Source organism: Molothrus aeneus, chromosome 10, assembly GCF_037042795.1.
Source record: "Molothrus aeneus isolate 106 chromosome 10, BPBGC_Maene_1.0, whole genome shotgun sequence".
Classification (NCBI taxonomy): Eukaryota; Metazoa; Chordata; class Aves; order Passeriformes; family Icteridae; genus Molothrus; species Molothrus aeneus.
Genome location: NC_089655.1, coordinates 18,919,914 through 18,933,859, shown reverse-complemented (window position 1 = coordinate 18,933,859; position 13,946 = coordinate 18,919,914). Strand labels below are relative to the sequence as shown.

Sequence of the window (13,946 nt, the reverse complement as noted above, 5' to 3'; positions counted from 1 at the left end):
TGTGTGCTCAAAAACCGGATGGACAGCTGGAAAGGGGATGCCACAAGAGAGACTCCAGCAAATTGAGTGGGATTCGAGCCTCACCTCTTGGTGTGCTCACATGCCCTGAGCAGCCACACCAGGAACACAACCCCACCCACCAACCGGGTGGCACCAGCACTTTCAAGGCAACAAATATTGCTCCTCCCTCCCTTCTCCAAAACACCTCAGACCCACTCATCACAAAGAACAGAAATATGTGCCATTTTATACACGTGTACACACTCAGCCAGGGATTTTAACAGAACTTTGAAATAAAGCCTGCCACGTCAAAACACTTCTATACACCACAAGAACTACTTGGAGCTATGAAGAGAATTTACACCTTTGCATTCACCTCCAGGCTTGAGCACTGTGAACATCACCCTGGAGTGTTTCTCAGCCAGAGGGGAGCAGAGGCAGCAGCAGCTCCAGCAGGTCCCATGGTGCTGCTGCATCTCTAAGCCATCGCTTGGCTCAAAGAGTGAACCCACAAGGGCCAGGCTGGAACTGGGGCATCCTCAAGGTCCCCTTCCAACCCAAAGCACTCTGTGGTTCCACAGGACCAGCCCCAGCACACCAGGGCACGGCCCATGTTGGTTTTGGTGACTGGTTTGATGATGGTTTCCATAGAGGACAAACAGACCAACAAACACTGACCTTGTTGACAGCAGTGACAAAACAGACAAAGGAAATCAGTTTAGAAATTGAAGTGATTCTTAAGTTTACTAGTAAAAAATAATCACTGACTTGAGACTGTTACCCTTCATTTGGCTGACAGCTCATGACACCGGTCTCTTAAGGTCAAAGATATGAGAGTTTATTTCTAAGACCCAGCTGAAGTCGAAGCCAAGTACATTCATAAAACACATACAGAAAGGTCTTACTCTTCTTAACCCATACATTACAAATTCTAGAAAAAAAGCCTCAAGAAATTCAGTGTTAAGCATAAGGCTGAGAAAAGCACAGGAAGGAAGGAATTTTTTAGTCACGAATATTTCACAGTCCAACAGTGATTTTTCCAAAATTAACATTCTTGCATCTTATATTCATTATGTTCGTTTCCAGGTCAAAATGTTTTGGTACATAAGCACAGATTTATTTTTATCACACTGCCTGCAAACAGAACTACATGTGAAATTCAAATGATCTTGTCTTTAGTGACTGTAATAATGATTCTGCAGTAAAAACTTGGTTCACTGACCTCAGGACACTCCATCACTGAACAAATTATTATTGGTTTTGCAATTCAAAACATGTAAGAAATGGCAAGAAAGATCTTAATCAAGCAGAAAGATATAACCCTAAGTAAGAAGACAGAGATGGTTCCAGTCCAATTTCTTCCTTGGGGACAGAGAGGTGGATACACGTATGGAGTGATCTTAGGGCTTTTGTCTCTTCAAATACCCAGCCATACCCAGAAGCCATTTGAACATTTCACTAGGAAAAGTGTACTGCAGAGTGACAATTCAAAGTCATTCTGAAAGACCTTCATTTACATTTAAATCCATCTCTAAGCAAGTTTGACTTTGGATTTTTTTAAGGGCTAATGCATTGGTATTTACTGAAGTGGCATCATGTAGGGCCATGCAGTGCTATGCATATAAAATCTGGTCTGGCACCTACAGGCACAAAAGATTACTGAAGCAGCCTCCTGTTATCTGAGAGTGAGCAGACTGCACAGCATGCATAAAAAGCACCAAGTGCACAGAAAATCTGAGGTTTAAAGTCAAGGGAGAAGATACACATTAAGGGAAACTATAGTGTCTACAGGAAAAGTGCCTCCATTCATCTCAGATGACTGCTCACTTGCCTGCAATCATTTCTGGCTGACAGTTTTTGCAAGTGGAGCATTCTCACTCTCCTGAGGAGCAGAAAGCCCAGCAGTACCAGTTACACACACACACACTATCTCCTTTCAGATGTACCATCAGGAGAAGCCATGCATTTGATGGATCCCTGGTCCCCAGCCCCTTCCCTCCTCCCCATCCAGCACTCCCTTGGTACCACAGTCACAGCGAGGCTTTATGTGCTGCTCATGCCCTCAAGCTGAACACAGCTGCACCCTTTCACTGCACAACGAGGCAATATAAACATCTCAGCTTTTTTAATACCAATTATCCAAAGGGCAGATAAAACTACTGCCCTCAGGTCTCATTTTAATTTTGCTTTCGGTTCACAATACATTTCTGGTCTTTCTTCTCAATCACAATTACCTGTGATTTGAAGCCATGAAAATTAAGTTCTCTTCCAGACTAGAGTTCAGGCTACCTTCTTAAAAAATTTTTTTTTGAGATTCACATTCATATGAGATGCACATACTTCAAAAAAATCTACCAAAAACCTCACACTACAGAATGATCAGAAATCCAATGCTAGGAAGTAAAACCCCCATGTACTGTTTTGTCACCCCTTTTACTGCAAATACAGGATTAAGAGCACATGGGCTGTGTAGCCACTTCTGGTACCTCTTCTGATGAGACTGATATATCCAATCTACACTCCATGAAATTGCTTTTGATGTTTCTCAAGCAGTAATGTCTCTTTTCAAACAGTCACTTACTAACAAAGATACAACATCCAATACTGAAGAAAGAAGTTACCTTAAGGAAATCAGTAGCACTGTGTTCCTAATTATCTCCACACTTGCAGGGCTCTCAAAATAAAGGCTGTCTTTGTAGAAGTAATTTTTAACTGGTCCAAAGTCAGAAATTACCTATCTGCCTGGAAAGAAAATGGCCCCAGATTAAGTTTCCAACAGAAGAGGATAAAAGAGAAACAAATTGCTGCTGCAAAGAAATAAAATATTGATTCCCTCCTGTAGTAGTCTTCCACGAAGTGTAACTTTTTTATTTTTTATATGAAAACTTTTTTGTGAACACATGATGCTCACTAGGTTATAAATAGCAGAATTCCCCTCTGGAGACAAAGCCTAAGGTTATAGACAGGAACAATGAGTCAGGCAGCATGGCCAGGAGAGAGCCCACAGCTCCACAGCCTGCTTTGCTCAAGGGGCTTTCCAATCCACTGGAACTTCTGTTGTTGTAAATGCTCCCTGCATGTCTCAGTCCTGGTCAGCCAGGTCAGCAGCTCAGCTAAATCCATCTGTTCCAGCCCTCACCAGAGAGCAGACACTGCTCCTGGAAGCCTTTTGTGTTTAATGTTTGAGACACACATTCCACCACTCGAGATTTTCTCAGCAATGGTGACTGATTGGTAGAAGTGGCTGAAGATCCTTGAGTTCCTGCTGCCAGGAGCTCCATGCCAAAGACACCCGACTCAAAGAAAAGGCAAACAGAGCCCAGCTCTGAAACCCTGCAGCAGTTCAGCTGTTTGCTGAGGCTGTTGGCCTTCCAGCTCATCCTGTCACAGTTATCAGAGCTCTACCATTCAGGGCCATGAGGTTTCTGTAGAGATTGAGAACAGAGAATTCCTTGAGCTTCTGAAGCAGCACCACCAGGAAAAGTCAACTTTCTTCACTCCATCCCTTCTCAAAGGGCATGTTTGGCTTTTGATGCCCATCTATCTGCATTTGTAAGAACATCTAACAGACAAGCAGGAAAAAAAGGAGTTGTAATCACTTCCCATCTTCAGCTACCTGACTTTCCAAATTAGCTGCTTTTTCCTAAAGTGTGGGCAACTGCAGTGAAACACATCATCAAATACTCATTTACAGGACATTTACTCTGGATTAGAATTTTATTTTTATTTCACTGTATAGAAATAAATAAATAATCCAGCTCCCTCTTTTGGGATGCTTCCAAGACAAAAGAGGAGTTTCCCCTTTTCTGGTGCCTATCTTAGAAATTAAGCTTGTGTTTGTAGCACCAAAGCCACAGTTTTATTTCCAGGCCATCTCATTCTCCATACTTTCAATTTGTTTTGTATTTAGACACCTTGTATTAAAACTATTTGAAAAGGCAATGAAGAAGTTTCTTGTCCAACAAGTGTCAGTCAGTGAGACTGAAAATAGGCATTCAGTGTCCTATAAAAAGCTGTAACACCTCCCTGTGGACCACTGCTCTTCTCCCTGAGATTGTCAGGAGCACCCAACCCCCCTGCTGTGCCCTTCCTACCATTCAATGGAAGGAAAATGGTACTAACGTCATGATTAATTTCTTGAAGTTCTAGGGCATCTGGACTTAATGCTGTCATGGAAACTTTGCTGTGCTGCTCTTTTAACTCTGCTTTATCCTGTCTAATGTTGAGATTACAACAAAACTTGATCTTCCCATCAGCACCGTGCACAAGCAAAGGGAAGGGCTCCAGTCTGCCTCCTCAACAGCAACACAAGATAAATACAAGGTCCTAAACCTAATTCAGACCTTTTGGGGAAGAGAAAGCTCTTATAGAATTTAACAACCTAAACCCTAGTGTACTCCAATTTACTAATTTTTAGTACCGTGACATTACATTGCACTGTCAAAATCTTTAAGTCAAATCATCAACATTGATCAAAATCACTAGGTACACACTACATTTAGTGTGTGAAATCAGATTTTGACAAGTATAACATCTATACATAGAATCTGAATACTTTTTTCAGCTCAGTAACAACTAAGTTCAACTTAAATCAAGAACTGAAAGAAGAAAAATGTCTTCCTTTTCCAAGCTAGGAATAAAACTGTTTTGTATGAACAATCATCTAAAGCAACCAATTATGATACAAAGGGTCACCAGAAAAATACTCAGATCAAATATTTCTTTTAAACAGACCTATTTTAAATATCACGTTTCAACAACAGATCGTAAAAGAGCATCTTTAATTTTAATGCAAGACTTCAAATGCACACAAATACTACACAAATTGCATTTCAATATATAAACATAAAATTACACAAGTGCAATTTATGTTAGAAATAATTACTACATATATACATATATATCAGGAAAACCATATACAAAACATAATCCAACAAGAATTAAATCATCAGGTTATCCTGAAACTGTTTGGATGCTCTGTGCTAGACTAGATGCTGACCACCTGAATTAATGCCTGCATGATGAAAACAAACCAGGCAGGTCCAAGAGTTCCCACTGCTGAGAGCAATGAGGTGATTTGTCCTTGTAAAGCTGCCAAGACAGTCACTGAAAGCAGCTCCAAGACCAATCTCATTTAAGAAGCACATTCAATCCTGGGATTGATTTTATGATTTCATTTTGTTCTCCTCCCCACCCCATTTGAAAATTAAAACCTTATCAAATAATTTCAATGTTAACATTACTCAGCTCTTTTAATGTTTCAAAACACTGGGATTCACAATGACTCAAACATTTGGCTTACACTGAAAATCCATATGATTAATATTTGTCTGAGATCTGATGTAAGAAGGAGGGGGAAAATAGCTCCTGCAAATTGTCAAACCTGTTTTGCCCCAACGAATTAATTTTACATAATAGGTGGCACTTGAGAGTGCCTTTTGCTCTACAATAGCATCAGGCACTTCCATCTTTCCAGTTTAAGCCCTTTTGGAAGGCAGGAGACTGCAAGAGTTACAGTAATTGAATCAAAACCTGGCTTAGTGCGTGTCAGCGTTTCACAAACTTTTGGAAGCCCAGACACCTTAAAGGAAATGAAACCATCTTCAGTGAACTGCCTAAGTATTTGCCAGCCAGTGTCCACCTGCAGTTGTGCTAACTGTGGCTTTGACAAACCCTCAGCCCAGCTCTCTCTCTGGCACTGCCCCTCAGGAACTCACAGTGATCCATCTGCACACCCAGTGTCGCTGGGGGCACCCAAGCTGACATTCACTCAAAGCATCCACCAGCTCCCCTCCTGCTCTTCTGCTTCAGGCTCTCTGCAAAGCCAGCTCTGCTGTTCAAACACTGCTGAAGACATGACCCCATCCATCCCTGAGCAGTGCCATGCTTTAATTAAAGCTGCAGCTCAGGGCAGCCCTGCTCCTGTTATCCAGAAAGCTCCATGAGCCCCTCTGCACCAAAGCACAGCCTCGAGAGAACAGCACACATTCTGTGTTTTTCAGGAGCATTTGCTGTAGTTCTGTTTCAGATCTTTCACGTAAATTCTATTACAAAACTCCGGCTTGCAAAACACAGAAGTTGCATACAAGAACAAAACAATAACAACCAAATTTAATTACACACTTCCGAAGATGAAGTAAGTGACAGGTTTGCATCCAATTAAAATAGAGAAAAAATTTTGTGGAACTTAGAAAATGTTTTCTTGATTAGCAATACTATGCATACTTTCTAAACAGTCAGTTCCAGGCACTGGGGAGCTGCATTAATCTGAGCATTGATATTTCCAGACAGTGTTAAGTACAAAACACAATCCCTGCATTATCACTGTCCCAAAGTTTTTACCTTCACTGCACATCAAGCTCAGAGATTCTGAATTTCTTACTAGTTTGATAAGACATTCAAAGTCACTTCTGAGATATAAAAAAATCTAAATTACTGTCTTCAATAACACAATAGTCATAAATTAAAGACTCTGGCAGAAAAGAAGAGTAACTCAAGAAGATCACTTATCTAGATACTGTCAGGATTTTTTACTTGTATTTCTTATTCACCTTCAAAATCTTATATTCATCAATTTTGTGCCATTTTTCTTAATGGTCCAGGAGAGAACTACACAGTTCTGTATTCAAAAATGTTTTTGCAAGGTTTTCTAGTTAGGTTTCCGAGTCCTACATTTTTCTTTAGAAGCCTGAAAATTAAAATACTTGGACAAATTAAACACAAGATGCATCAGTGCTCAACTAAGCAACATGAAAATACAGTTGAAACTTTCATTATCTAGCATAAATATAACACAATATTTGCAGCCAACAATTTTTTATTTAAGATTTAAATGACCTGACCAACTTTCCAAGCATTCAGGAAAGGCCTGAAGTGGACAGAGCAGCAGCTATTTGCTGTAGTACTTTAACAATACAGAAGAGAGAAAAAGACACATCTGTAACCTGAAACTCAATTTTTTTCATGATTAACAGGTGAAAGGTATACACTATATGCTATTAAAGCAGCCTTAGTTCTCAGCCTATTAAATCTGTACAACTCATCTACATTATCCACTGTGAAAACTGATTATTTTAGAGAAATAATAATTCAAAATATAGTTTGCCAGAGCAGACACACAGCGAGACATTTCCATACACTTACAATCTCCCTCATTTCCCTAGCCCCCTTCTTCCAAGATAACATCAGTCTGTTCTTTGGAAGCACAAATTAACTTCACCACAGCTATCGTGCTTAGAAATCACAAACAAACACTGCGAAAAACCCGCTGAAGATTCCCATCCCATTAAGAGACTTTCAGGACTGTGCGTGCTTGTCATGTGGTTTGTTTCATCTTAATTTGTTGATACAGTTATTATTCCTGTTAGCACAGCTCCAGACCTCCCCCAGCTCTAACCAGCAACTGCATCTCCTGCAGCTGACACTCCACTGCCAGGTTAGTGACCATCTTTGATATCACTTCCCATATTTCTAACACAAGTCAGGAAGTAGCTTCAGGTTTTACTCTGAACACTCCCATGGCTTTGCAGACTCATGTCCCTGCTATTCCTACAGAGCAGTTTTCATCTCTCCCCGGGTTTTACAGGCTGGTACCTGTCTCTCCTCTCCCTGCACCATTTTGCCATTCTTTCCCCTTCCTTCCCCAGTACTCTCCACCCAGCAGAGGAGCATCCACTCCTCTGCTGCTTCAGAAACTGATTATACCTAATTAAATTAAGCACTTTTTTCCTCAGCTCATACTTAGCTTTGAGACTTACCCTGCTTCTATTTCAGAACTGAAAACCATCCTGGAAAATCATGTACTTTCCCAGCTACAATAACCAGCCTAATAAAAGACAACATCCTCAACTGTATAATTAACAGGAGGGAATGGATCAGAGGCTTATTTTGCATTAGTTCAGATAATATTACAGCATAAACTAGTCTACCACATTTATATCTGGTAGCAATTTGGATGCTTTTCACAATTTCCAACAGAAATCAAACTAAAAATTATCGAAGATGATAGTCTCAGCAACAAGTGCAAAATTAAAAAAAGCAGCTTCAAAATGAATCTGGACGGGGAAACGAGCAATACCTACGAAGTATGACACGAAAAGCACCTAATGACTTTGCACTTTTCCTAAAGACGGGGAGCACCTTCCGACTCACCTTTGCCACAACAGTCGCGCAAGACATGCAAGTCACAGCCAGCCCGATTTACGGAACGCTGAGCCCCGAACTGAGTTGTGCTGCTCTAGTCAGGCACAGACCCGAGAGCGGAGCTTCCCCCGCCCTTCCCCGGCCCGGAGCCGCCGGGCGCTGCCCGCAGCCCACACGGGACCCAGGGCCGGGCCAGCCGATGCTGCCGGGAGCGCCGTGCCCCGGCCGGCCCTGCCCACCCGGGCTGCCCCCGACCCCAGCAGCTCCTCCCCGGCCGGAGGGACCGCGGCGCCCGCGCCCCGGCGTGCCACTGTCACCGCCCCCGGTGTGTCACCGAGCCGGGCCCGGCGGCACCGGGGGTCGCTGCCCGCGCCCCGCCCGCTCCTCACTCCCAGCCCGGGGTACCGAGCCTCTCCTTCCCTCCGCACGCCCCGTGCCCGGCACCGCTTCGGGGGACGCTCCGCGACCCTGCCCCGGCCCCTCCCTTCCCCGCAGAGCCCGGGAGCTGCGCCCGCGCTCCGGGGCGGGCGGGACGGCACCGGGTGATGCCGCCCGCCCGTCCCGCCGGACCCCGGGACCGCGCCCTCGCCCCGCGCCCGCCCCGGCCCCTCTGCCGCGGGGCTCTCCCTGCCCGGGGCTTCACCTGCCAGGGTCTCACGGCGCTGGGGCCGCTGCCGGCGGCGCCGCCCGAGCCCTGCCTGCCTCCTCCTGCCCCCCCCGGCGCTGCGGTGGTGCCGCCCATGCCCCCCCCCGGCGCCGCGGATGGGGCCGCCCAAGGGGCGGGGCGGGCGCGGCGCTCCCGGGCGGCCCCGCGGGGGCAGCGCCGGACGCGGCACCAGGACCTCGCCGGGACCCTCCCCGGGACCGGCGAGACCGAGCCCGCCCCGCTGGGGCCGAGCCCGTTCCCGGGCTGCGCGGCCCAGGCGGGAAGCGCACTGGAGCCTCCCGCCCGCCCGCAGTCCCGCGGCAGCGGCCGGCGCTGCCGCCGCGCCGGGAAGCTCGGCCTGTGGCCCCACGCGGCCCCGCCCGGCCGAGGCTCTCCGGCCCCGGCGCGGCGAGCGGAGCCGCGGGGGAACCGGGCACCGCCCTGGGGCGGCCGAGCGGAGCCGCGGGGGACGGGCAGAGCTGCCCAGCGGCAGAGCCCAGCCGCGGGGACATCCCCCGGGCGGAGGTACCTGCGGTGTCCGGGCGGCCGCGGAGCGCGGTGTCACCGAGCCGCCGCCATGGCGCTGCTGGGGCGGGAGCGGCTCCGCCCCGCCCGCATGGACCGGACAACGTGACGGGCCGTTACCATGGCAGCGCCGCGTGACGTCAGAGCGCGCACAGCGCCACGCCCCCTGCGGGCGGAGTTTCTGTCACCCCGCGTGTGACAACCGTGAGGGACGGGACACGGGGCATGGGGACACTGAGGGTGACAACCGTGAGGGACGGGACATGGGGACACGGGGCATGATGACACTGAGGGTGACAACCGTGAGGGACGGGACACGGGGCATGGGGATACTGAGGGTGACTACACCTCTCAGAGTCCCCTCCTGCCCTGACCCTGATGCCATCTCTGCACCTGTGCAGAAGCAGAGCTTCAGCACAGCCCTAGGGCAGCCCTGCTCAGCCCCCCAGCACCAGCCATGGCACCCTTGCACCATCCATCTCCTCAGCACGGCTCTGCCGCACCCTCAGCAACACAAACTGTCAAATTTTTGCAAAATATTTTCCAAAACCTCTGTGAGTAAAGCAGTCTGAGCTATTAGTGTGTTACTGATACATGGCTCAGTGTTAGTGACAGCACGTGCTGGAACATACAGTACATACTGTAATGAAACAGCTCATTGCTTACCCTAAATCAGCCTTAAAAAACATGCACGTTCCCTAACTGACTCAAGCCTATGATTTTAATAGCTCTGTCCTGGTTGCAAAGTCTGTGTTGTGCTTCCCTGTGCTGCAATGCATCTGTCTTCCATTTATCCAAAGGACAGATGCCATTCAGCAATGTGTTTACTTTGCATTTAATGAGTGATCACACAGCAAAAATCAACAAGGAACGGGTTTGATTTTGTTGGACCATATTTGAGGAAAATACACTTGTCTCAGAGTCACTGTAGCACCACATAAGTAACTTAAATTTTTATAAAGGGGAGAAACTGGTGCAAGGATCTCCCTTAAAATACACTTGTTCCCTTACATTCTTCCTAATACAATCTTCAGAACCCTGAGGAGTGGTTACTGACAAGATATCACCCCAGAATGAGCACACCATTTCTCTTCTGTTTTCAAACAAATCTGGAAGATAACAGCAAGGAAAGCCCTAGAAATTTTCAGATGGTATTTGGGTAGTTACATATTATTCAATTATCAGGTTTTGTCCTTCCAGTGCTAACTAAACATTTAAAATTACATAATTTATCCTTATGACTCATTTGGAAGCCAGGGAAGATTCTTCAGTTGCAGGCAGTGAAAATGAAGCACACAGGACAGGGTTCTCCACAGGGGAGCTCATCCACAGGGGTGGCACTGATGGGGCTGTGGTGGTCCAAGGCAAACAGCACTATCCTGTCTTGAACCAACCAGCACAAAGAACAGCAACTGCCCCTTCTTAGGAAACTCATCTCACCCACTGGGTAGGCAGTTTAGTCATTTATTAGATGAAGTTACAAATTCCTGATGAAATAGAAATCCCCAGTTCTCCTGCTGGCAGTGTTTTACCACCAGCTATTATCCAGTTCAGCTTCTGATCACTGGTTTCACATGCCAAACCCCACTCTGCAAAATCAGAGCTACCCCTAATGGAGCCACTCTTATGCCAGTTCTGCAATATGCTTTGTATTATTTTAGAATTTATATAAGGCATCAATTTGTTCTGCAGTGAAAGAGAAATCTTGGGACACAGTGCCAGATTAGTTTTTAAAATCAATATCCAGATCAGTTTCTCTAACATGTTCCTTTTGAATTATGAGCTACTACAGCCAACACAGCAACTTTGGTTTCTGATAGATTAAATGCTACTGCAGGCCTGTGGTGCTTGGATTCCTGCCCAGTGAGTCTGAAACACCTCCGAAGGGAAGGCAGAGGAGGGGAACCTGTTTGGGGATTGTGCTGATTCAGCTGTAACTGAAAACCTCAGCCAGGACAGCTCCAGCAGCGCCCTAAACACCCTTTGGATGGAAATTTGTGAAACAATGTGTTAGATCCGTGAGGGGGTATGAGGAAGCAATGAGACGTTCTCTAAAAATCTTCCAGTCTCGGCAGGGCTGAGGCTGAAAGGCACAAAGATGGACAGGGACACGTACAATCTAAATTATCAAAAATACCACCAGAGTCTCTGCATGTCTTTTCTTGGTTCCAGAGAAATGCAGGGTTCACTGTCAGCCTGGTACTTTGCCTGTACCAGAAAGCCCCCACATTTCATTAGCCCATTATTTCATTGGTTCCCAAAACACTTCAGGATACACATGGAGGTGTCATGTTTGCTCAGGAGACAAGTCAAAGGAGAAAAAACCCAACCCATAGCTAAGAGACACAGATCCAGAGGGAATCCCCTGCACTGGTGAGACTGAATCACACAACCCCTTTGGCTGACTTCAGGAAAACAAAAGAGAAAATAAATTGCTCATTCAGACTTCAGAATTTTATCGAAGGGACAGTCCACTTCCTCTACAGTGGCAAGGCTGGTTTCCTTCAGGGTTGTTTGTGTCACTGTTCTCCCCACAGTTGCGCCACTGCCTTTGCTTTATCCTCTTTCTTTGTTAATGTCTGACAGCTCTTCTGCCACTGCAGTCTGCAGCTCTTCAGGGGAGATGTGCTAATCTACATCTCCTCTCCCTCACTTTGCATCTCTCTTTCCAGATCTAGGAATGAAATGGCACTTAACCCCTTATTAATAAGCAAGCAATCTCACTTCATTTTAATCAAACCTTATGGAGAGCATGAAACTTAAAAGTTCACTTAATTTACTTATTTAATTACTTGCTAAGGAGGATTACACATATTATCTCTATATTCTATGTACATGATGGAAAACCTATCCTCCTTCAGACATCCCTTCCTCAGCTCATTCCTAAATATGACAGCAAATGTTTTCTTGCTTTTTCTTCAGTCTCCTGGTTTTACTCTCACTGGAGTCTAACATTCACTCCTTCCTTGCAGACCCCTCTGCTTTCTCAGGGCACAGCAGGCATGGGACAGACCCTCTTCTCTCCCACTGCTCTTCTGTCACCCCACAGCTGATGCAGAGTGGTCTTTCACAGCACCAGGCAGTGGTGATCTCTGCACACCAGGTGATGCTCCACATGAAAAGCATCTGAGGTGGAAGTTCAGTTCATGTCGTTTCCATGTCTCTAGAATTCCTGGAAGGAATGTGTGAGGCACCTGCACTGGCTGCTCACCACCAGCTCTGCTCCACGGATCACTGATTAATGGGGCAGGTGGAGGAGAACGTCCTTGCTGTGTTTTATGAGTGTCCCTGTGCTACCAAGAAACAGAGAACCTGAATTTCTAGGGCTGCCAATCCAGCAGTTCCTTTTATAGCCTCATGCTAATTTTCTAATATTTAATTCAAATTAAAAATTGAGGAAAAATAATGTAAGCACAAACAAAAATAATGACAGTGGATGTCAGTGTATTTACTTTTTGAGGTCCAGTAAAATAATTTATCAAGCTACACAGCTGGATCATTGTGCAGCTGCAGTGACTCATCCTTTTAGGAGAACTGAACAATCACTGAACACTATTTAAATAGAAGAAAGGGAGTGGGGATATATGGATAGATGCTTTACGTGCAGCCTATATATATGCATGCATTTCTGAATATATTAGTATTTCTTTCAGATAAAATGATAAAGGATACTCGTGGAACCACTGAAAGTGCTCATTGTAAAAGAAAATCAAAGGGGCTGAAAAAGCCATTTGATCTGTAGTGCTCCCATCTAAGATCAGTTTGGCACTGGGATCAGTGTGGGTTTCACGTGCTTGCTGGAATTTGCAGGGTATTTCACTGATATAATTCAGAGGGTATTCACTGCTGTAATTCACAGGGTATTCACTGCTGTAATTTAGAGGGTATTTCACTGCTGTCTGAGATGACTCGGTGAGGCAAAGGCAGGGCTCTTCTCAGTCACGGTGCTTCTGCAGTTCTCTGCTGCTGCAGCCCAGCCCAAGGATGGCACGTGAGGGCTGAGAAAACTCCACAGTGTGTTTCAGAAATCCTCTGATTCCTTCTGGAGGGGGAGAGGAGTAAGCAAGCAGAGGAAGGGGAATCTTATTTAAAACCTACACAGAAAAATGTAAGAGTTTGCCTCCAAATGCCAGCCTCAAGGAAAGAAGCCTCACATCAGCTGCACCTCGGGCAGCGCCTTTGCTCGCCCTGGCCAGGGAGAAGGCTCCTTTCTACCATGGGTGTGGAATGGAAATAGACACTTCCATAAAGTGCTGTCTGCTCAAATGTCACAATGTTGGCTTTCTGCCCCATTTTCAGCTGCAGAGAACAGCAGATGGGAGGGGCAGAAACAATGAAGATCCCTTTTTAACTCTCAGTTTGAAAAATCTCCCAGTCCTTTTCAGCCAAGTAGGTCTTCTCCCACCTATTCTGAGCATGGCGTTTTCCACATCCTGCTTTGGAAACTACACTTACTTTACCATATACCAAACCTAATCCTCAACCCCCAGAATTTCACAGGGTGTGCAGTAGGGAGCAAACAAGGACTAATGTGCTGCCCAGAGAAGAGCAAGTGATCACTCTGTGAGTTTTCAGTTACTTCCTCAACCAATGAAGAGCATAATGTACATTAAAGTTGTGTGCCAGGTATAAT

General features: G+C 45.8%; 1 protein-coding gene across 1 annotated transcript in view; it reads right to left on the bottom strand.

Moving 5' to 3' along the window:
* GNB4 (G protein subunit beta 4) overlaps positions 1-9,428 on the bottom strand; it is a 30,517-nt gene extending 21,089 nt beyond the window's left edge. Inside the window, exon 1 of the mRNA XM_066556340.1 lies at positions 9,318-9,428. The gene's annotated coding sequence lies outside the window, so the exon portion shown is untranslated. The remainder of the gene's footprint in view (positions 1-9,317) is intronic.
* Positions 9,429-13,946: the final 4,518 nt, after the last annotated feature.